This window comes from Notothenia rossii (genome assembly GCF_949606895.1).
Source record: "Notothenia rossii genome assembly, chromosome: 1".
Lineage (NCBI taxonomy): Eukaryota > Metazoa > Chordata > Actinopteri > Perciformes > Nototheniidae > Notothenia > Notothenia rossii.
In genome coordinates, this window is record NC_136912.1 from 18,861,574 (window position 1) to 18,886,187 (window position 24,614).

General features: G+C 40.5%; 1 protein-coding gene across 2 annotated transcripts in view; it reads left to right on the forward strand.

Annotated features, from left to right (window-relative positions):
- The window catches only part of ntn1a (netrin 1a), a 57,753-nt gene that overhangs the window by 2,011 nt on the left and 31,128 nt on the right, over positions 1-24,614 (forward strand). The gene's annotated exons all lie outside the window — the stretch shown is intronic.

A 24,614-nucleotide genomic window follows, 5' to 3' on the forward strand; every position in this document is an offset into this window, starting at 1 on the left:
TTTCCACATTAAAATCAATCTGAAAGAATGCTTTGAATTGTCAGGTGCTGTGGTTGAAAATACACATCTAAATGTGTAATTAGGAATGTATAAAAACGTTTTTTAATTCACATTTTAAGATATTATAATGAAATTGTTTCCCTAATTGTAAAATACAAAAATGTGAATTCATTTTATTGCATGAATTCTATGATTTAAATATAACGAAAAATAATAAACCTTAATATCTTTAATGTGCATGTTTTCTATAATTATCTTTACAATTATTAGCTGAAAATCAACCTAAGAATAGTGAATATAACCTTTTAAATAACACCATCTTTTTTATTCTAAAAAACAAAGCAGGTGGTTAAAAAAAAAGCAAGTCCCTTTTCATATCTTTACTGCTGCTCTTTGTGTCTCAGAGCCAACATGTTTCATCAGGTGTGGGGTGATCAAAGTTACAGTAGTTGTATTACAACCTGGCTCAGAAACATAAACCTACAGATAGTGCAGGATCCTGGCCAAGTTTCTGTCAATTTAAATTCTGTACTTGAGATGCTTAAAGCCTATACTGATCGTTTTTGGGAATACAGCTTTTTTTTGTTTTATTGCTATAATTGGACAGAAATATGTTTTAAGATTGCTGAGTAATAAATACCTGATTTATTTGGTGTTGGTCCTTCCGATGAGATGTTCAGTGAGGAGAATAAATAACATCTGAAAACCGAAGGAAAGGCAGAAAGATATTGATAATTAGAAACTAGAAACTAAAATCTCATTGTGACTCCCTCAATATTTCCTATTCTGCTGCACGGCTATACAGGGAAAAGGCTTTATATTGTGAGACAGTCACAGCACATGTCAGCCAGTTTGACACATAGCAGCTGTTTAAAAGGTTTTTGTGTGCTGCCGTTGTCCGTTTCTAAATCTCTGACATATTCTCACTGGCAGATGCGAAGGTGTTGCTAAATCAACAGGCAGAGTTTTAGACATATTTACATTCTTGTTATCTCAAGCTATGATTTCATTGCTTTCTTTGTGTTTTTTTTTACTTTAAAATGTGTTTTTTTTCAAAAAGGGCCAACTGACCTTAAATAGCAATTGATTTGAACTCCACTACAGCCTTTAATGTATTATCTATTATATATAGACTTTATAATTTAAAACATGTGGCACTTTTTTCAGAAGAAGAAATTGAGTTTTCATATTTTTGTTAATTGATATACATTTTTCAATTCCTCTTTTATGTCTTCATTTCATTCCAGAATCTAGTCAAGCATAGTGAGTCCGTCCATATAAAACACTTTAATTAGATTTAATTTAATTATTATAACCAGTCTGTAATGAAGACTGCCTTGGTGAAAATCCCAGCATTTAGATATAGGCTTACTTTAATAAGAAAACATAATACTAACGCTAATGTTACATTCAAACACCTCAAATGAAAGGGTGGGAAGTTTACAATTGATATATTTTAAATATCTACATGATAGTGATACATGTGGGGAAAAAACAGTCTAAACACAGCTTGTAAACTCAATATCGTTGCCGCTTAGTGGTTTACTGGATCAGCACACATATAAGACTTTTCACACTTGAGCCATAAAAGCCTGTCACTTATGACATCAATCATGTTGTCAGTAAGATGTTTCGTTTTTGTAATAGAAATGTGTTTGTGTGTGTGCTGAGTTAGAGCAAAAGCAAGTGTCAAATCTTGAAGATAAAAAAGTCACATCTAATTTAAGGCCAGTGCAAAATGAACAGTCGAGTACTGTATACAAGGGATGAGTGTCTTTGGTGGAACAACTTTAGAGATCCAACAGTCTGACCGTTTGTCATCGGAATAGTTAACACAACATTGTTTCTATTTGCAGTTCTGGCACTGTATGTTGTTGGACATTTTGTAAACTGTGACTCGTCCAATAATTCCAACCAAAAATCAGAAAAGCTTGATTGAACATACAGGTATATCTCTGTTTCTCTTAAAGTGCACTTTGCTGATTACTTCCATCACATTCTTCAGTAACATTCTGAGTGTGCACCTCGATCCATTTGGGTATTGACTCTCCACAGCAAAGGGAACTCGTCTAATGCAATGAGTTCAATAAGCAGCACCTCGGGCACAACAGAGACATGCTTCAAACTCAGTTAAGATGTGTTAATCTGGTTTAGGGGTAACAACAGCAGAAGGAAATGTCTTTAGTTTCTCTTTGAGAAAAGTATAGATGCCCCATGGCCTACCGGAATGCTCTTGGCAAGAAAACACACAAAAAAAAAACTAAACTCACAAAGTAAGGAAGGGGACATGGGACATGGGACTACTGTATGATGAGAATTGGATGCAGTTAGATAGTCCCCTCCGGATATAAATTATTTTAATGCAAATGAACTGTAAACCCAGTTTTCAGGTTTTTGCCGTTTACTGGACGTGTTGGGTAACAAAAAAGAAAAGGAGAAAGTGTCTTGAATAATTAAGGCAGATTATAAAGACAGCTTGAAGGCATGCAGAATGAGGGGACCGCAGAGAGAAGCAGGGACAGAAGGAGGGGCTGGAGAATGAACAGGGCGACAAAAGTGAAAATGAAAGAGACATAAGCGAGAGAGAGGGGGAGTATGATGTGGAAAATGTGTGAGGGAGAGGACCAGAGACATAAAGGGACGGCAGAGTGACATTTCCATAGCCGGTGGGCCAGCAAAATATTTTGACTATTGTCTTTTCAAGCCGCCCTTTATTGCACCAATGGGAATATAAAGGCTGTTTGGACAGGAAGAAACTTCTTCCTCCTTTCTTCCACTTAGAGTTCACTTGGTGCATTGACACTGTAATGTGGAAGACATTTTCTCAAGCCTCACTGCTATTGGTCCTTTAAGCCTGTTTCCCCATAAGGAGTCTCCCACTCCTAAAGCTCAGTATTAGCTCGATGATTTGCTTATTTTGCCTCACTAGAACCAAACCTTATTTCAGAAATCACTCTCAAATGTTCTCGGGTGCTTTTCAGAGCTGTCTGACTGACAGGAACAAACATGTGGTGCAGAAAAGTGGACATGGTTAATTTGATACCCTTAAAAAATATTGACTTTTTAAGCTACATCCACTTGTATTAAATAGCCCCTCTAAAGTTGTTTTTATGCCTTGTAATATGAGAATGTACTTCCAACTTGAAGCTAAAAAACAAATCATGTCCTCTAAGTGCCTTAACTAGATGTGAATATTACAAACAAAATGTTCCAGCAAACATAAGTAAACACTTAAAGACAGCTGTGCGCACACTGATGTTTAGTGGTGTATTTTTCTTATTTTCATGGAGGACTGGCCAGACCTTTAATGATCATGAAACATAATTCCAGTAAAGCTATAGCGGAGTTTGGGAAAGATTCAAGCAATTTTATCAACAACAGTTTCTGGATTTTGTGCAGTTACGGAATACAAAAGGAAGAGTTTCTTATTAGCCTTTGTGCTTCATCGTTCAAATTGCATGAATAAATGCAAATGGAGCCCTAAGTAGACCGGGACTCAATACTGTCATCAGATGAGGTTTTCTTTTAGCAATGGTTGCCATGACTATAGAGAAGCCCTGATGTACAATAGATTCAACGTTGTCTAGTTTCCATGTGAACAATTCAGGTTAAAGAAAAAGTCACTTAATATATCCTGAAACTCAACGTCTGCTGTCTTGTTGTTTTGGTACCTTTCAGACATGACTGAAGGTCTGGTTAATGTTTGATCTGATCACCGTTCACCTTTATAAACCGGCATCATTCATCTTCAAAGGTGCCGGCAAGATGCGGTGTTATTCTCACTCACTGCAAACAAAGCTGGGAATAAACTGACAGAGTAGCTTTGCACTTTGCACTGTTAGTACTCCTCGTCTTCACTTCTGTAGACAGCACTCGCCACTTCTTACTGACATGCACACACCTGTAAGCATGCACATGTGAACACACACAAGTGTTCCTTAGGTCTGAAGCCGCTATAGTTCAAACAGGGGGGAATGGCCTCTCTCTCACTTCAAGAATCCTGCTTTGCCGGCGCTCTTATCAGTGTTTATGACTCGTTCTGTAAACCACTGCTAAAAAAAGTCTCTCATGGTCCAGACCACCGGCTCACTCTTCTGTTTTATATTTTGAGACCTGTTATATCTCTCATACAGACAGGAACATAGCCACTGAGCTAGGACATACTGTAAGAGCAAGGCTGGCGGTACAGTATATCAAAGTAGCTGTAACTAAACACAGAAGATAACACACACACACGCACGCACGCACGCACACACGCACGCACGCACACACGCACGCACGCCAGACACACACACACACACACACACACACACACACACACACACACACACACACACACACACACACACACACACACACACACACACACGCATGCATATGCAGTGAGAAGGCAGTAATAATGACAAACTATCTGCAGCGTGTTTTGGTATCTCAGTGCACTCTCTAGCTCTGCACACTCTAAAAACGAATTCAGGCGACCTTTCACCTCCACTTAATTAAATGCATGTTTGCAAGATAAAAATGTGAGTTAATTGATTTAGATAAAAAATTTAAGTTGCAAACATTAATTTATAAGTTGTGTTGACGTAATAATGTTGGTTATTACATCAACTTAATATTGTGTGTAATTTGAACTCTGATTTCTGAGTTAATTGACTTAAAACAAAATTCAAGTTGTAGCAAGTAATGCAATTGGCTTGATAACTTAATTGTTCTACACCGTGAGTTAAGGAGTTCAAGTCCACTCCCACTTAACATGCCTGGACAAGTTCCGACAATTAAGACAAATAGAAATATACAAAGGACATTTTAAGGTGAGTGTCATCTTTTGTCATTCAAATACAGTAGATAGCCTTGTAGTTGCACTGTAGGCAAATTGGTGTTTGACCAAAATTAGCAGCCTTTGAACTGAATAGTTCTGTGAGAGGATACAAAGTAGTAGAGGCTACTGTGAGAGTAAACATACTTTGGTTACTATTGTGATATCGCTTTTTATTAAAAATGAATCTCGGTGAAGCAGATCAAGGACATGCTTCTTGAGGTAGAATCGTTATTTAGAGTTGTCATTGAAATGCAAGTTGTCGGCAGTCACCCATTCTGAATACATGAATTTAGGTCATTTCTCTTTTTTTCCTTTTTCAAAAATAGCACAATAAAATTGAAGTATGCAGAGAACTATAGCCATCCGCTGCCTTGTCGTGTACCTTGGAGAAAAGGAAGAGGACCTTTTCAAGGAGTTTAGCGACGGAATTAAAAATCTTGAAATAAAATCAAATCCACGGGCACAGTGTAACAAGCACTGCACTCTGTCAGTTACATTTTGAAGCATATTGCACTTTTGGCCACACACCAATCAATAATGCTTAATAAGTGCTTCAAAAGGACATGAATATCGCCATCTTCAGTGACCGGTCCATACGATGGCAACCATCATGGTCGAGGGAAACAAATGAATGAGCAAGCATTCTGCGTTGAATGTGTTCATACTGTTTGAAATAATGACTGTTGGCAGTGTAAACATCTTTCTTACATCTTTTGTCAAATTGATGTGTGTGATCTGCAGATTGGTGGCCATTGAAAGTTTGTTTCTGTAGTTTTACAAAGGCTTTACAGATTTTACATATTTGGCACTGGCTTTAAATATGCAAAGGCCTCTAAGTTCGTTGTGATGGCAGCATGTATTTGCTGTGTCCCCATTTCCCATGGTAACATGGCTAATGTGTTTATTTATTATTTGTGGGGCAATTTAAATGTGTGTTATTCATCTTTTTTTTCAAGATTTAAATTAAGCTCAGCGCAAGTTCTTTCAGGAAGACTGGGTGTATATACATTCACTCCGCAGCTGCTTATAATCAGCTCATCAGGCGTTCTCTTTAACCTATTACATTTCACCTCATTCTCCAGCAGCCAATCAACGTGCTGCAGCCAAACTATGAAATGGTTCTCCTCTCTCCTGCAGTCTGCTGTGATTTCAGGTGTTCATGCACCTTATCATATGGCATGTGTCAATAAATGTTCAAACAAAATGAATTCTCTCCTGATTGAAACATCATGTGTTGAAATAAACAACTGCAGTTCAAAATAAAAAGTGAATTGCCTAATATTTTTCTTGTGGAATCAATGAATTTCTTTCTTTAAAGGCAAAAACATGAAAAAGCTAAGAAAAAAAACTATTCAATACAATATATTTGGAGCAACTTAATTTATAAATGGTTGTCAACTTAAAAACGTGTGTTCACAATGATGGTAATTAAGTACATACAACTTAAAATTCCTTTTAAATCATACGGTAAAACAAGTTGGAACAACTTCATTTTTGGAGTAATCAACTTCAAAACTTGTGTCCCGAATTAGGGTAATTAAGTACATACAACTTAAAATTCCTTTTAAATCATGTGGTAAAACTAATCGGAACAACTTAATCTTTTGAGTAATCAACTTCAAAACTTGTGTTTATGCTACCAATTATTAAGTAAGTGGTAATTAAAAACACCTCAGATTGTAGAGGAAAAGCCTTCTCCCCTAACTCAAATAAGTTTGTTGCTTTAAGACAATTTCATTAGAGTTTCTTAACTCAATAAACATCGATGCAAACTGTTGCGTTGATTTTCTTTGTTGAGCCAAGGCATTTGTTTTCTGCCAATGCTCCTGTTGAGTTTATATACAGGGAGTGTATATCATTTCGTGTTAGTCTGTGTGTGCATGTGGGGTTCTCGTGAGAGGCCGGATACGCTGCTCAGTGCAAGTTTTGCTTAGAATCTGCTGTATGCAAGGTATTCAAACGATGGGCTGCATGAGCTGCTTTGTTGTCAGTTCAAGGCAGGTGGTTTATTCAAAACGTAACAAAGTTTAAGTGTCTTTTTAACTTCTGAACTGAAAATAGATTTAACAGATTAGCTAGTGACAGGAGGTCAATTCTTTCTTGTCCTTGAACCATCTTTTTTGGACCAAAAATAGACACCAGGCCTGGGTCAAAGTCATACTGAGGACCTCCATTTTGGTTTTTAGCATAATAATTGTGATGACTGGCTCCAGAGGGATATCAAATTATTTTTTATTAAACAATAAGGATGAAATAAAGCCCTTACAATCAAAGGATTTTATAAAACTGCCACTTTGAGTACTTATGTAACCAGAGACCATACTATCCCAGAAGTGAGATCATTTATAATCGTTTTGATTTAGGCTCAAATGGAAGCAATAGATGTGACAAATAGTAATGCAGGAACTGTTGAATATGTTGAAGCATGGAATATAAGCTATTAGTGTTGGTGTTTGGCAGCATGTCTTTTGAGCAGGAATTTCGGAGCTAGTTGTTGCTTGTCATGAGGCCTGTTTGAGAAACAATCCAATGTTGATGGAATACATTTTTGCAAGGATAATACATTCTGACAGCCCTTTGAAGACAGTAAATTACTTTACATCTGAGGACAATATGTAGATAAGAAAACAAACACACAATAGTAATTAAAGGTGTTTGTGTCTGTTTGTGCTGAGAAATAAATGCAAGGAAAGCCATCATATATAAAACCAAAAGCTAAATCCAACAAACATATATAACTGTGTTGTAATGAAGCTATCTGCATGTTGTGTGGTATTACTTCAATTGTCATTATAATCCATTTTACTGCCCATTGGCAAAACCGATGTTGCACTTCTTGAGGTAAAACGTTCACTGGTATAAAAAGAAACTTCACAGCCTGTTTCAGATGTTGGATTCCAGGTCCTTTGGACAAACTGCGGCCGCAGTTTTGTTTCATTGCTTTGGCTACAACACATAATGCAACACAGATCCCGCTCAGGGTGAATCCACATTTTTAGCCATTTCACACTGGCTAAAAATGCGGATTCACACTGAGCGGGATGTGCGCACGAACACTCGTACCAAAATGGAGCCTCGACCATGCTCTTGAGAAATGGTTTGGTCAGAAGCCATATTGCCTCTGAAGGAAAGCCATATTGCGTTTCTCCCTTGGCTCATGGCCTGCGCTCACTTCCTCCTGTCACCCTCGATGGTGCTTGAACTCACTGTGGCTGGTTTATCACAACATCCAGCCAGGCCAGAAACTCACATTGTCGTTATCATCATCATTTTACATAATATGATGAGAAATTTCACTGCTGCATTCCTGTGGGTAAGAACATGCTGCGTCTGTGTTTGTGTTTGTTGCATTGAAAATGTTTCCATTCAATCTGTGGTGCACTCTTCCAGCTGGTGATAATTGGTCCGGCCGATGAGATCCAAACAGATCTTCTTTTCCCAATTCTTCTATCCTTCAAACTAAACACTCATAACATTAACTGAAACCTGTAGAAGTACCTAACACACACACACACACACACACACACACACACACACACACACACACACACACACACACACACACACACACACACACACACACACACACACACACACACACACACACACACACTTATAGCATATAGTATGTCAGCTACATTCTCAAGAGAGTAATCTTGGCGTACTGCACGCTAAATATTTTTAAAATCTTGATTAATAATTTTTTCAAGCCCCAGACACAAAGTAGGCTTTCTTTTCTGCGATGACAGCTGCTTCATTATTGTTATTGGACTCTTTGACAGTGCAGAAAGCTCGATCATAGCTGGTCGCCTAAGGTGCAAAAAGTTAAATGCATAAAAAAATTCAACAAAACACTGTTTGAACATGACTAGGATTGCTCCCAAACATCTGCAAAAGTGCTGATAGCTGTTGCAGAAAAGGTGATTGAAGGAAATGAGGCTTACGAGCCACACACACACACACACACACACACACACACACACACACACACACACACACACACACACACACACACACACACACACACACACACACACACACACACACACACACACACACACACATTCTACTCAGTCTCTATCAATACCTGTCTCTGTCGCTTGCTGGTTACCTGTTTCTATTTGTGAGTTTGCATTTTTTTTACAGTGTGTCTTTATGCTGTCGAGAGAAAGAGATTGTGCAAGTGTGTCTCTTAACCGGCATTGTCTGCCAGTGGGAGTTTATGAAAACAGTAATTCTGTCCAGGATCTGAGAAGCTATTTAGCGCCTGAGGAGACATCTGTTAATGAATTAATTGGTGATTTGATGCCATAGTGAAAGCTTGTCTTATCCGAGGGAGGATCTCTGTGTGCTGTGGGTTTGGCATGAACCACGGTGTGTGTGTGTGTGTGTGTGTGTGTATGTGTGTGTGTGTGTGTGTGTGTGTGTGTGTGTGTGTGTGTGTGTGTGTGTGTGTGTGTGTGTGTGTGTGTGTGTGTGTGTGTGTGTGTGTGTGTGTGTGTGTGTGTGTGTGTGTGTGTGTGTGTGTGTGTGTGTGTGTGTGTGTGTGTGTGTGTGTGTGTGTGACCGAGGTGTTTGTGTGAGACCGAGGTGTTTGTGTGTACTGGAAAGGACTGGGTCGACTGGGTACCAGATGATTATGGGTAATTAAAACCCACTGCAAACAACATCAGCATGTGTTCACACATTAGACACAAGCCACTCCAGTGCCTCACTTACTAGCTCTATGAATCACAGCCTGACTGTCTCTCAGAAATATCATGCAGCCACATTTGACACCACAGAATAAACACTGTCCCACAGAGGTGACAGAGGCCAATAATACATAATCTGTTCAATTTTTCTGGAAATCCACAGCAGAAAATCATTACGTAAAACAAGTAGGGCTTTACTTGTTCTTACACCAAATGGGCTAAAGCTTAAGAACAACCCTACTGCACACAGAGCTTATGTTGCACTAAAGCTTTATCCCCTGAGGAAATGTTTGGAAATAACACTTGTTCTCTTATTGCAAAGTAATAAGAGAGAAAACTGTTTTTGCTATTTGCTGGAAGATTTGATATGTAATGAGTCCCTTGTATATTGGCTTCTACTTCAGCAGTTTCCCTGAAAGATTATGTCATGCTGAAAAGATACTAGCCAAAATCAAAGCAGCAGAACAAGATTTATTCCACACATTCTTCTTTTCTTATCAATATCTGCCGTCTACATTATTAATAATGCAATTTTACAATTGGCAGTCGGAGATAAGCATGTGTTATGCTAATAGCAGCTAATCTCAAGACGCTCGCCTCAAGCAGACATGAGGAGTGACTAGATGTCCGGACAGCCCAAAAAAAACTCCAGAAGAACTGTTAACAGACTTCGTGTTCCCTTTTTTTAAATCTCTAGTTTTCTGCACACGGCCAGCATCACTCAGTCAGGCAGTCATCAGGTCTGAAACACACTGGTAGCATGACCTTGATTCATTGTGGCTACCATACACACTAGAGCAGTCTCACTTGTTAACAGGGGACCATAAAGGGAGCAGTAAACAGGGTAAGAAAACATTGTGAGTGAGTGTCTGTGAGAGAGATGATGATATATGTGTATTGGCAGCTTTTTAGAGTTAAAAAAAAAGAAGAAGGTTACTGTGCGTATGTGAGACCTGATCCCGCGGTCGGGGCCAGCAGCGCTGTAGAGACTCAGAGATGATGACCTCAGCACCTCTGTGTGGCAGCAGGTTACTGCACGGTTACCAAGAGGAGGGCGAGTGTTTGCAGCCAAAGCAAATATATAATATGGGCTGGAGGGAAACAAGAAAGAGAGAAAGTGATTTTCACAGAAGAAAATAACGTCAGTCTCTTGCGCTCTGCCCTGGGCTGTGCCTTGCGCTGGTTTCTTTAATGCAATTTTAATGAGATTAAAGGTAAAACCGTTGCGTGAGGAATTCCTTCTTGTGCTTTTAGGTAGGAGCAACACTTCTGAACAAGCACTGAAGCTGGTGCAGCATGTGTTGTTACATTATACTTAAATTACCCATGCCTGTTCACACTTAAAAATGAAAGCCTTGGCACAGCTTGTTACAGAGTCTACAAAATCTCTCTGTCGCTGATAGGGCTGTAACAGCGTCAACAACGACAATAAAAAACAGATACAAATTTTTGTTTGCTGGAGACCGAAAAACAAAAGAGAAGCAGGCTTTTTGCTGGAGTTCTGCGTTTGATTCAAGGTAAAGTCCTGGAAAAAGGAAATCTCTGGCAGCAGTTACAGAAAGGACCACCTAACGAGTGTGATCATATCAGGCCCTGAGAAAGGGTCCTCAACACTCACAGATATGGATGATTCATTGCTAAGCAACCATACACCCAGACACAAACGCTTGCTTTGTAGATCAGAGCGCCCCCCTGCTGTCGTCATCTTAGATGCAGTTCAAGATGATTGCAGTTCCCTGAGGAAGTGTCTACATATAGACCCTACATGTAGATTAAGCTTTAAAGGCTTTTGACGTAGTTACGCTTTAATTTTATGCATCTCACACTGTCTTTCTTTTTCTCCTTCTCAAAGCACCTGACAGATCAAGCAGAGTCAAACAATTTCCTTTTGCGTCAGACATGCTCACACGTTGCCAGAAAAAGAACTTGCCCTGGAAGTGTGTGTGTGTGTGTGTGTGTGTGTGTGTGTGTGTGTGTGTGTGTGTGTGTGTGTGTGTGTGTGTGTGTGTGTGTGTGTGTGTGTGTGTGTGTGTGTGTGTGTGTGTGTGTGTGTGTGTGTGTGTGTGTGTGTGTGTGTGTGTGTGTGTGTGTGTGTGTGTGTGTGTGTGTGTGTGTGTGTGTGTGTGTGTGTGTGTGTGTGTGTGTATGTGGCTGACAATGATTTATCACCAACCTCTTTGTCTTTCCCATATAAGTCACGGTGGAGGCTGTGTATGTGTCTGTGTGTGGCAGCCAACAATTCCCAGTCGTCATGGAGGCCTTGAAGTCACAGTTGGTTGTGTGTGTGTGGGCCTGTGATTGTCTACACACCCAACAGTGATACAGGCAGCTAGAAGTCATAAGTCAGCCTTTTATCTTAATTGTAAGAATGGAAGCCTGTTGGCTAAATGAGGCTGCAATTCCAGGGAGCATGTTGACACTGTTGCACAAAGAGAGCTCAGTCAGCAGAGGTCAGCACAAGTAGACAGATTTACATAAACTTGAGGAAAGTTTTGTTGATGTGTATAATCTCTGATAAAGTGAACATATGCATAGCTTAAAGTCTGGAATCAAATCTCGCTGTATAGGATATTGTTAGTTGTTGGGTCTTGGATGGATGATTTTTCAATAGCAGCTTTTTAAAGTTGCTCCACATGCACATTATTCATGTTGGCTTAACCGTGCTGCAACATGGTGGTGTTGCAGATTCACGCAAAGAAATCAGGATAAGATTCTCATTGGCAGTTTTTAAAAGATGATATTGTTATGTTTTTTACGCCTTTAATGATTCTACAGCCAGGGATAAAGGGAATGGAGGGATCAGATTTGAGGGCTGCTGCGAAGGACACAACCTTAGTTAATGGGTCCCGTATCAGGTAAGCTACCCGGGGCGTTATTTTTTATTTATTTTAGGCTAATAATTGATCCCACAGGGGGAACTCTACACGGACCCTGTGTTTATGTCACACAGATCCCTTGCTCTAAGTAGCTGATATTTTCTTGAGAGAAAAAAACACCAAAGCCTGGCGTATATTTGTTTGGTCGTGTGAAGTGGAATGCAGACTTCTGGGAGGGTACTTTGGGTAAGTTTGTGGGGTCATCTCAATTTGCCAGGGGGTGATCCTAGGTTAATCCATCACTCATTAGCTCTCACAGATAATACCCATAGTGGGGTGAGGGGCTGTGAATCCACACTTTCTCTTTCTTTGCCTCTCTTCCTCTCAAACACAAAAACACAGATGCTCTCCTCTTTTCAACAAAAAAGAAATGGAGAAATTCTGATAGAGTAAAGCCATGTTCTCTTCTCGTTTGCCCAACACATCCCCCCCCCCCTCCCTATTAACCCCTTTCCCCCTGCTGGCTCTGCTCCCCGCGGGACAATACAGCCAATTAATTAGGCTCCGTGTCCGACTGAGAGAAGCTCGGAAAGCGCGGGCCTCAGCTGATTTACCTCCCTTGTAGCCGGCCCATTATAGAGAGAGAGGATAGAGAAAGAGAGAGTAGAGAGTGATGGAGGGGGAGCAAGAGAAGGGGAGAGATAAAGACGGAGAGGGGCACTTGACTCAGCCTGCTACCAGTAAGTGCTCTTTAAATAGCTCCCACTGCTGCTGCTGGGTGTAGCTGTTGCAGGATGAGGGCTGCCTCTGTACTGTTAATATGTGTTGCAGGGGCTCCTCAGCAGCTGTTGCCCCCCCCCCCCTGCCTCTAGCAGAATAAGTCATCAAGTTCCCACGTGAGACCCCTCTCAGCTTCTAATAACAAAAGGCCTGTATCACTGGAGGATGACAAAGCAAACAAACGGACATAATTAGGGGGGTCGATAAGGAAATTATAAGGAAATGGAGTCATTAATGGTAATATTTGTGTTATGAGATGATAGTTTGTGGCAAAAATTCATTTCCAAATGGGGCCCCTCTGTGTTGTCTTTGAAGCTAAGACCTGGACCTGTATGACACGGGGAGAGAAACTTGGCCTGGGCCTCGCTCCCTCCGTCTATCTGCTGCTCTCTAACCTCCAGAGACACTCGCAGATATTGAAATGATTATGTAGCAGCAGGTCTCTGTAGATATCCAGATGTTGATCTGATGATAAACCTGGGGAATGCATTTCACCTTCTTTTTGTTCCCCCTTCGAGCTTGTTTTGGTTGTATTTTTCTTCTTTTATTTTCTCTCGTGCAGCCAGGACAGGTCGTTGGCTGCAGATCAAAGTTGAGGTGGAAAGTGAGGGAGAAGATTCTTCTGTCTTCCAGAGTCATGAAGGAAAACAGAAAGAGTGGAGTGAAGAAAGAAGTAGATAGATAGCTGCTCTTTCCCTCTGCCTCATCTGTCCACTTTTGGTGGTAGTATTAACGGTAGCTGATGCACATCTTGTTACTGTCAGTAATTTGTAACTATTTAATCTTTAAAATCAATAGTTATCTCTTATTCTTAATGGACCTTATCTTCTACCAAATGTTTTTGAACCCGCAGAATTTGCAGTTCTATTCCAAATAGGTTTTTTCAGTTGTCTGCAAATCTAAAATACCATTTCTACCTGAATTATGTTGCTACATGTAGCAATATTTGTTATTCTTGTATGAGAGTGATGATGTATGTATACCGCAAGACATACATACGAGAGATGGGTTGGTTCAAATCACTTTTTTGACAAAGACCACAATCTTTCCCTAACTATAACCAAGTGCTGTGAGTGCTATTTCACTGCCCTGCGAAAATATACTTACAAGTAGTTAGTAGTAGTCTTATTCCTGTTATTTCTTGCACTTTATTCCTAGAAGTGCCAATAATAAACTAACGAGACAATTCGATGCTTGTCATCATTTGATTAAAAAAAAATCACTTAACATGCCTCACAAGTGTTTAAATAACTCTACTAAACAATCCTATTAAGGGGTTTACATGTTAATATTGAATGAAACGTTGACATTTCCGTTCTAATAATTGCTCGGTAGGACATTTGTACACACATTTTTTAAGTATTTTAATTCTGGAAACAACAATTAGGGATTCCTATCTCAGTTACATACAGTAGTTTGAATTTTGTTTCACTTCTTGCTATTACAAACTTTGAGAATAGCTGATAACTGATTTGTCAGACACATATTTAAAAGAAAATGAAGATCACTTCAGCAGCTAGTCTTTAAGGTCTGTGGCCTTTGTCCTGCGGCCTTTGTCCTGCCTCCAGTGACAGCCACCGTTTCATTATCCAGGAACATCGAGCAGCACCGTTTCCACTTTTAGAAAGAAAGACAGTATTGGGTTTCTGTGAGGGCTTTCCACAGCAGTGGGCGGGAAATGAAATGAACTCTGAGCCCCAATAACAAACAAGGTCAGTGAAAAAATAAAGAAAGACGCGATCACAAACAAAAATAGAGAGAAAAAAGAAACAGAAGAGTGGGATTTAAGGAAAAGAAAAACAGCGGTTGGTGTTTGGGTTGCTGCCTCGGCCGCTGACCTCATCGGAAATGACACCTCTCTTGCTTTCAAATTTTAGATGCAGCAGTGTAGATTACAGCACAATTTCCAAGTTGTGAATGCGTTGACAAGAGGGTGTTCGCACAGATGGGAAATATATTTGTATGCTTTTAGAAACATGTATCCATTAGATTTGATCATTCTTAACACGATAATCAAGTGGATCATATCAAATGTGGTGGAAGGACCCTCTTTTGGGGTTAAACTTAAATCAGCTGCAAGATGCTAAGACGAAAAGACCTGCATTCGGGGGTCAAACTATTTTCTAAAGTCATTTTCATTAGATTAAGTTTAAGTGGCCTATTTGATAATTATAGTCAATTTTCCTGGTCGACCGAGCAGCGCAATCATCCGCTGAGAGTAAACCTCTTGCCAGAGCAAATATTAAGGAATATCTACAGAATCAATAACACATCGGGGCAATATTATTCTTGACATAAATTACACGACCACTTACATTTCAGCTGGGGAGCTCAGAATAGTCTGATGGAAACCTGTAAGACACAAGATACAGGAAATAGTCCTAGCTTTTTTTGCTCCTTGCCGTATCATAATACCTCCACCACAAATGTTTTTTTTCCAGTTAAATGTATTTTTTGTCTATCTACAGTAATTACGGTTACAACTAAAAGCCAGATTTTCATGAGACTTGGTTGAAGTGTGTATGAGTTAAAAAGAACCTTCCTCACTAGATCTTAAAAGTCTTGTGTCAAGTATCTGTAGTGTACCACCATGATAGGCTGGATGGCATTATTCTAGCTCTACCAAATGTGGTTGGTGTAGTCTTTTAAAACAAAAAAATGAACTTTTGGCCCAGCCTAGTCTGAATAAATCCTCATTTGAAACGAGACATGAGACAAATAGAGAGTCGTTCCAACTCCTGCCTTTAATCTTCTATGTAAGGGGGGGCATCCATAAATCCTCCTCATTTCCCTCTCTTTCTATCCAGGAACTGCCGCTCACTTCCTGTTTGCATTTCTTTCCACCACATCAACTCTTTTTTTGTTCTTTCTTTCCAAGTTTAAACTTGTGCTTGCTATTATCTTGGAAATAACGACCATTGTCTTTTGTAACGTTATTATACAAAAAGGGTGCTTTCATTGCAAATTGCTGATTTGTTCTCCACGTCTGTCAGCCGTGTGCTTGCTCTGGCAAAGACCAGTCCTTCCCTTGCTAATTGCCTTCTACCGATGACTAAATTACAATGAGGTTTTGGATTTCTGGATCAGAGGGGTCTCTTTTCCTCCTTCTCCACTTCCCCAACTGTATCCGTCCTGCCTGAGTCATAAGTGTCACATTTGGTTACAGAAGATATGAAGTGCAAGGATTTTTGCTAGAAAACAGTTTCCCCAACCTTGAAGGGCTACTGTTCCAACATTGCAATTAGAGCAGAAGCTGTATGTAAATGTGTGTGTATATGCAGTGTGTGTGTTTACCAGTGTGCATGCTTGCTTGCGTGCATGAGGGTCTAATTCGTAGTGAGCAGTAGGCTTTGTGCCACAGCAGAGGAGCGCAGTGAATGTGGTTCTGGAGCCAGTACAGTAAAAACATCTCACAAGCCATCAGTGTCAGAAACAATCTGCATGGTTCAAACCAGCTGCCACACTTCTCTAATGTGCAGAAACCTGCTTGCTGCGGCTTCTGTGGGATGCCAACACACTCTTGTTCATACCCCGATCATAAACCCCACCAAACCAGAAAAATCTTCTTTTTAAAGGAACCTCGCTATCTAATGAAATGTGTTGAGCTAAAGAAAATGCAGACTAAAGTCAAAGAAATTCTGAAAAATATAACCTAGAAATTATAAGCTAATTTAATAGTTTAAATGCTTTAACTTGATAAAACATTTAAATGCAGACTGTATGTATTTATTGCAATTACCTAACTATTATTTGCTATTATCCTAATTCATATTTTCCAATCATAGAAGATATGGGAATTGTTTTAGATTTTTGTAAATAATTATAGTTTCATTATTAAAACAATTAGATTTGTTTCCGCTTAATTGACTTAAAATGCCATTTTCTTCTAATTCAAATGGATAAAAAGGGAAAAGAGATATTTTAGGTGAATTATCCTGGTCGATCGGGTTTTAAAGATCAACTCACTGAGCAGATGGATGAAAAAGGACTGTGTGGATGTTTTTGATTTACATTTAGAGCATCATATTCCCGAGGGTTATAACTCATGATAGTGAGCATGAAACACTGCAAAGACTTCTTTATAAAGAGCAAAGACAACAGAAGTCATAAGAGTGATGCATATACAGGTACATGCGAATACTCACCATATTTGGTCCTTTTCATCCTTTCCTTCTCTTTAAAAGGTGCTGCACTGTTTGGCCTCTTTGCTCCCCAGCACTTACTATAATGCACTCACTTTTCCCACAGTTTCACAAATAAATGTATATTAAATGTGTGGGTGTACAGTTTCAATGAGTTGGAGAGGTCACAATAGAAAATACATTTCTGATTATTGCTCATAAATCATATTCTGCAGCATTGAACTGCAGAGTTGGTGTCTCCACTCAGTGGTCTTGTTCTGGCCAAGTAATATGTACAGGTCATTTTTGTATTATATTGTGTAGTGTCCTGGGCCCTGGCACAAGCTTTTCTGCCATAAATCTGTTTCTATTAAGCTCATCTCTCCACATGCAGCTTCACGCTGCCTCTTCCAAAAATACCGCCTGAGCTGTGACAGATACATTGCCTGCTGCTGACTTCACACTGCATGTGTGAACAAAGCATCTAAACTAAGCAGACTTTAAAGCGTAGAACATGGGTAGATGAAAACAGCGGCAAATTATTTCCCCCCTGCCCTCACACACGGTGCTCTCACATTGAGGGGTTTATTAAAAAAAAAGGTTAAGGTTTAAGAGTGTGCCATTTTAAAAATGGATGATGGGAGGGGAAAATAAAAAGAGGAAAGTAAATGTATCACAGGAATGAAGGAACTGGGCTGTGGGGTTTGAGATATATGGTTTTCAGCGGCTTCCTGCTCATTCCCTCTGGAAAAGATCACACGCACACACATATACGCACACATACACACACACACACACACACACATACACACATACACACACACGCGCACACACACACACACACACACACACACACACACACACACACACACACACACACACACACACACACACACACACACACACACACACACACACACACACACACACACACACACACACACACACACACACACACACACACATGCATACACATTTCTTTAAGTACACTTCCATCATCACTCCCTCTCATGCTTCTGTCTCTAAGGCCGGACGCAGGAAAGAAGTGCAATGTGTACCAAGGTGATTAGGGACCGCAGGTTCTGATTTGTCTTGGCTGAGACACTTTAAATATCTCTCTGATTGCACGCTTTGACAACCTAGTCTCTGTTTGCATTATCGTTTTATAGAGCTGGATAATCATGCACTGCGCCTATAGTACACAACGTGGTGTGTTTGTCATTTTTCTAATCTGTACTTATCAAGGATTTTTTATATACTATGCACAGTACAGTTTGTCTTCCACTTTGTGGATTCAAGTCATCCTCTGTTTCATTCTCTATTTGGTCAGTGGGTCGGTTTCTGATTTCAACCTGCTTTGAAATCCTGAAATACTTTCAGTCAACTGAACAGTTGGGAAATAGTCCTTTTTAAGTGATGCACAAGTAAAGTGTTTTTAAAACCTCCACTGCATACTGCCAGTGTTTCCTCAGGGAACTCCGGTACTCACAGTAATCAGACCGGGCTATTAGGATGATTTTCATTGCAATGTGCTCTCGAGCCAAACCAGCCCCCCAACAGTGTTAACAGTAATTGGCAGGTTGTAAAAGAGCTACAAAAGGTCAGGCAGCTAAGTAGTGGAACTTCAATTCATTGTGAGTTTCCCCAGATTGGTGAAAAAGAGGAAGAGCGGGATGAAGATCTTTTTTATAGTTGAGATTTATTTCTTTTCCGCTCCATCTCGTCACCCCTCCATTCCTCTTTGTCACTATATTAACTTGTGTTGCAGTTAATTCTTCTCTCCTTTCCTGTCTTCTCTCTTTGACTGCCCAACTGAAGCCTTTTTTCATGACTTATACATTTTATAGAGATATTTGTCTCACCAGTCTACCACTCACTAATGACATCTGCAGCAGGGAAGCCCCGGGTTTACCCGGGGGAAAAGGAAGACAGGAGGCGGAGGAGGGTCACAGCCCGTTTCGGAGGAGTGGTAACTTAGTAATGGGGACTTGGCAAAGGAATGTAGGGGGTGTGTGTGAAGGTCAAAGGTTTCCCACCTGCTTAGCATGGCCACAGTGCTGGGGTTGCTAATGAGCCTACAATAAAATGATGTCGAGTAGAGCTTAATTTAAGCATTTACTGCCCAGTGAGGTGAAGCCACAGCGTTTCTGTGGACGCAGCGTTTTTTGTCTGATCCGGAACGTCCTGATGTATTTTTTCACACCATAGAAAACTTTTTCGACCAATGATAACATTTAAACTTAAAGAAGGATTGTAAGTACATTTGGAATTGTGTGGTATTTATGTTAGAGATTAACAGACTTGGAGAATCATTTTAACACAAAAGTAAGGTTGACAAAATAATCTTTCAGTCTACTCAGTAGCTGTTTGAAAGATTTCAAAGTTTTAACCTGATCTCCTTCACCAGATCAATTCTCATTCATACATTTTCTGTGCGGTTTTCAATATTTTGTTGTCAATCTGGGCTCGAATTAATAGAATTAACAGCATATCTTGATTTTTAAGACAACATGGTTGAGAAGTTCTTAAATTGCTACGTGAACGTTTAAACATTCAAGCACCCCCTTGCCTAGAGGAAGATCATTTGAGTTGATACAAAGCTTTAGGAAGGATAGTAAGTTTACATATGATTGGAAAACATAGAGCTGAAAGTGAGACATTTCCAGAAAACTTCCTGTATCAGTAATTTCCTTCATATTTTTGACACTTCCGAGAAGATCTTTATTTGGGAGTGGAAACCATAAATGTTCACGCAGTAGAAAGAAATCCAGCAGAGCATTCCGATCTCATCCCTAATCCAAGACTCATCTGCTTATCCTCAAGGCTGAGTCAGTTCAATATGGGAAAACTTTCCAAAGCAAGGTAGGGAGCGCCTCCTCCCACAGGGCTCTTCTTCACATACTGCTGGTTCGAAAAAACAAAAACAAAACAAGCAAAAAGGATGAGCTATACTGATGGTTGATAAAGGTATCCAGTGTCTTCACGAATGAGGAAACGCTCTCCGCCTTTTTCCTGCCTGAAGGGCCAAATTAACTCATCTAATCTTCTAATCATCTAATCTTCAAACACTGTTTATTTTCTCAGCTCACGGCCGCCAATCAGTGTTGGCCGACTGCATTCTGCTATAATACAACGGGTTTAAAATCTTTAGTTTACATTGTTGGAGCAGAGTGATTGCCTTAATTGCAGAGGCTGTGGGATTAGTATGAATCACAGTTATGGAGGAGCGTGAGTTAGCCCAGTGTGAGCTTTGTCTCATTGTCTAGCACTGACAGCAGCGGCCCATCCCTGTCAGCCTGGAGGCCAGCAACGCTCAAGACGACCTGCGAGGAGTTATGTGAACCCTAAACACTATGGATCTGCTAGTCCCATAGAAACCAAACTCGCCGAGTAAATAGACTGGAGGTGATGTTTGACATGAGCAGCTAGAGCCCTTGTTTAGGGAAGATTGGGAGATCTGTCTCGCGTGTTTCCGATGCGCGTCCTCTCCGTGTTTGTGGATGTGTGAAGCTCTAGGCAGAGGAGACAGGCTTAGGTAATGGCTGGATGTAAAACAGTAGAGAGCAAAGACCTTATTATACTTGGCTTTGACAGCCAGGTTGATGGCGGGGAGCTGGGCTGCGGTTTCAAACCATTGCAAAATTGATTCAGAGCTAATACTCGGAGGAGGAGTCTCTGAACGTTCACACTGTGATTATCAGATCAGACGCTGATGTCAGAGAAAAACATCAGACACTTGTTTCACTAATCCGCCTTTACTTTGAAAAGGAAACATTGCTCCATCAGTCAAACACAATACATTTAAACACCATTCCCACTGATAGCCCTTCAATATAAACCAACGTTTCCAAGTGAAAGCAGAGCTTTTTGCTCTTCCTGTGGAGGAAACTGTGAATCCAGTTAGTTCCAATCATCATCACGCTCAGAAGAATCTTTTGCTATCGTGCCACTGCATCCGTTCACACACGAGGATCCTGATCAGCGAGGTGATGAATCTTCGCCAACACTGTCAGCTCAAGTTGTTTGGACACTTATGTGTAATAGACATGTACAAGATGCATTCAGTGTCTGGCAAACTATCCTGTTATTTTGTATTATGTTGTCACACAGCGAAGCGTTGTTTGGACTAAAGTTTGTGCGGATGCTGCTCCGAGCATCGCATCGCTCCTAAAGCTGTCAGTCCCTCACGCTATTAAGACAGCTGCTCTTAGTGGGTATTGTTCAGCGGGGAGCTATGGGGACCTGACAGGCCTGAGGAATCTTTTTTCATCCTAAAGGGCCTTTCACTGCTATAGCCCTGAATAGGACCTGCCAATGTCATCCTCCACCCATGGCATTTTTATGGCATAGCTGACATACACACAACACCCTCTCGTCAGCCCCTGCGTGGCTTTAGTCGGGATCCCTTTATTCCTGCACTGTATGTTAGCTGGTGTTTTCCCATAGACACCAATTGAAGGAGATCTCTTCCAGGCAGGGCCACTTTATCTTGGAATTACTCACGCAAACACTCACATGGAGAAACACACTCTGAGAGCGATGGGCGCACAAATAAAGACAGATGGGAAGAGAGGATCTCTCTCACGCAGGTGCACACGCTTTCACACACACACACACACACACACACACACACACACACACACACACACACACACACACACACACACACACACACACACACACACACACACACACACGCACACGCACACGCACACGCACACGCGCATTCACACCTTCTCACACACACACTGCTCTACACACACCACTCGGACAAAAGACCCTTGATTACTCAGCAAGTGGATGCATCACTGATCACAGGCCGTCCCTTTTACAAACTGGCCTATTATGCAGTCTCAGCGTGGGGTGGAAGTGTTGCAGGGGCCCGAGGCAGTGTGTTTGAGGAGGGCTAAAGGACTTGATGTGTGTGCGAGCGTGCGTACGTACGTGTGTGTTTGTGTGTGTTTGTGTGTGTGTGTGTGTGTGTGTGTGTGTGTGTGTGTGTGTGTGTGTGTGTGTGTGTGTGTGTGTGTGTGTGTGTGTGTGTGTGTGTGTGTGTGTGTGTGTGTGTGTGTGTGTGTGTGTGTGTGTGTGTGTGTGTGTGTGTGCATGCACTAAGGCTGAGAAGTGCTCCCATGCTGCGCTGCCTAACGAGAGGGCAGGTCAGCCATTAAATGGGCACTAATGCGGGAAATTGGAGGCCATTAGCCTTTCTTTGTTGTTGTGCCTCTGTGTGGCTAGTTAGACTATTGAAAAAGGAAAGGCCTTATTAGCCCCCACATGAAGACAGAGAGTGAATATATGGGCCATTTAGCTCAGCATGGTGCAGGCCGGCCTGCTGCTGGAGGCTGCTGCACAGTGTGAGGCTGTGTGCTCATGAATGTAATGTACAGCTGAAATGGTGTTAATGTGTCTTAAGGCTTCACAATCAAATTACGGATTTTAATTTGTCTGTTAAAGTGTGCAAGCTAGTGGGACATGAGTGATCCCACGTTTACTGAGGATAGATAAACAGCTAGCTTCATATAATTGTAAAATGTATTCTATGTAAGTTCCAAATTGTATTCTACTGTCAAATTTCAAAATGTTCCCCAATATAATCAAAAAAATATCAATATTATAAAAAGTATTGCCTCTTCAACACCAAAATAAATATACTATGCTGTAACTTTAAAAAGCAATATACTGTAGACCAGTTATTTTATTCCCACGCCAAGTTGTCATGGAAAGTCAATTAGACGTTTACTGTACACAGGAAAATAAAATCAGAGATCTTAGTAATTAATTGATGAATGCTTGTATAGTAGTTTATTCAGGCTAATTCAAAAATTATTTTATGCATTCACTTCCTCATGTATGATTCTTCTCATACTTTTCGCATACTTTCTTTAAAGAGCTATACGAAGTTGCGCACTGCTCTGCTGGTGTTTATTTGGCCGTCTACTTTAAATCCATTGCTTAACATTAACCTTCGCTCCACTGCTGATAGCTTCATGAGGGATCCCTGCCTGCACTGAAGCGCGGCGGTTCTCACAGTTCTTTAATTGCGGTGGTCGGTTAATCAGACTTCATTTTATCACCCACTGAGACAACATGCACCGTAGACTCTGCCTGCACTGGGATTTGCATAATCTCACTAAATATGAGAAAACAAGGGAGTGTTAATTTATGAAATATAGAAAGGAGAAATAGATAAACAGCATGACTGATACGAAAAAAGGTCAGAAAAGCGCGTAATGGCTTCTTTTTTTTATCACAGACTGGAATCTGTCCACTGGAAATCAGTCCTCACCACATATTTATTCTGCTTTTGATAACCCTGCAGGACTGATGAATATTCTGTGTGACTTGATCTCATTAGCCAAGTCTCCTCCGGTCGAGGCCTTGGATTTAACAAGCAGCAGGCAGATCTCTTTCTCGTCTCCTGTCCACCTCATCTTTTCTTTTCCCACCTGTTTTCCATTCTCATCACGCTTTATATTTTTCTCACTCTCTCTCATCATGGTACAGTGTGTCTGTGAGGCAAACGGCTTATTAAAAACACAGCGGCTCTGAAACATGGCCTTCTTCGGGAGCAGCTGAGATCCAGAGTTTAGTCGGGGTCATTAGAGAGCGAGTCAAGGGGCTAGAGGGCTCACAGGGGGCCAAAGTGCTGCGACTAATTGGCTGCAATAAAAGAATTAAATTAGCCTGATATAATCTCTGCAGTGGGCTCCATCTTTCTTTCCCTTTCCTTTTCCCACTCACTCACACCTCTCACTCCATCACCCCGTAGTTTCATGGCATTCCCAGGGTGCTCCACAATATCCACACTGACCATTGTTGACTCTAAACTCCCCACACACTTCATACATCCTCCACGACAAGGCATAATCACTCTCTCCCAGCTTTCCTCGATTTGCCCTCTGAATTGATCTGAAACAGTCTACCACTGAAATGCGGTGATAAGAAAAAAAAATTATTCACTAATATTTTTCAAAAGCGATGGAGATAATCTGAAAGGGTTAATTTGCTAAAGGTGTTTTCAACCACTTTTAGAGTACACATCTTTCTGTTTAGTGGATTTCAACGCATTTATATTAGATTACATTTGCGTAAAAAAGGTGTTTGTTTTTGTCACCGTTTGGTCAATGTTTGGTTTCCTAATCATCCTGATTTGATATACTGTATATATTACATTGCAAGCTTTATTTGTGTAATTGAATCTTGTTTATACAGTCTATGGTTATCTTCAGATTAAATACACCAAATGTGTAGTGACAACATTTGAGAAAGAGCAGCATATTAAAAAAAAGAGCACACATTTCCTGTGTCTGTAATAGGATCATTTTATAGCAAATTAAAATTATTGTGTCAACAATTTATGAAAGACAAATGATTTGCT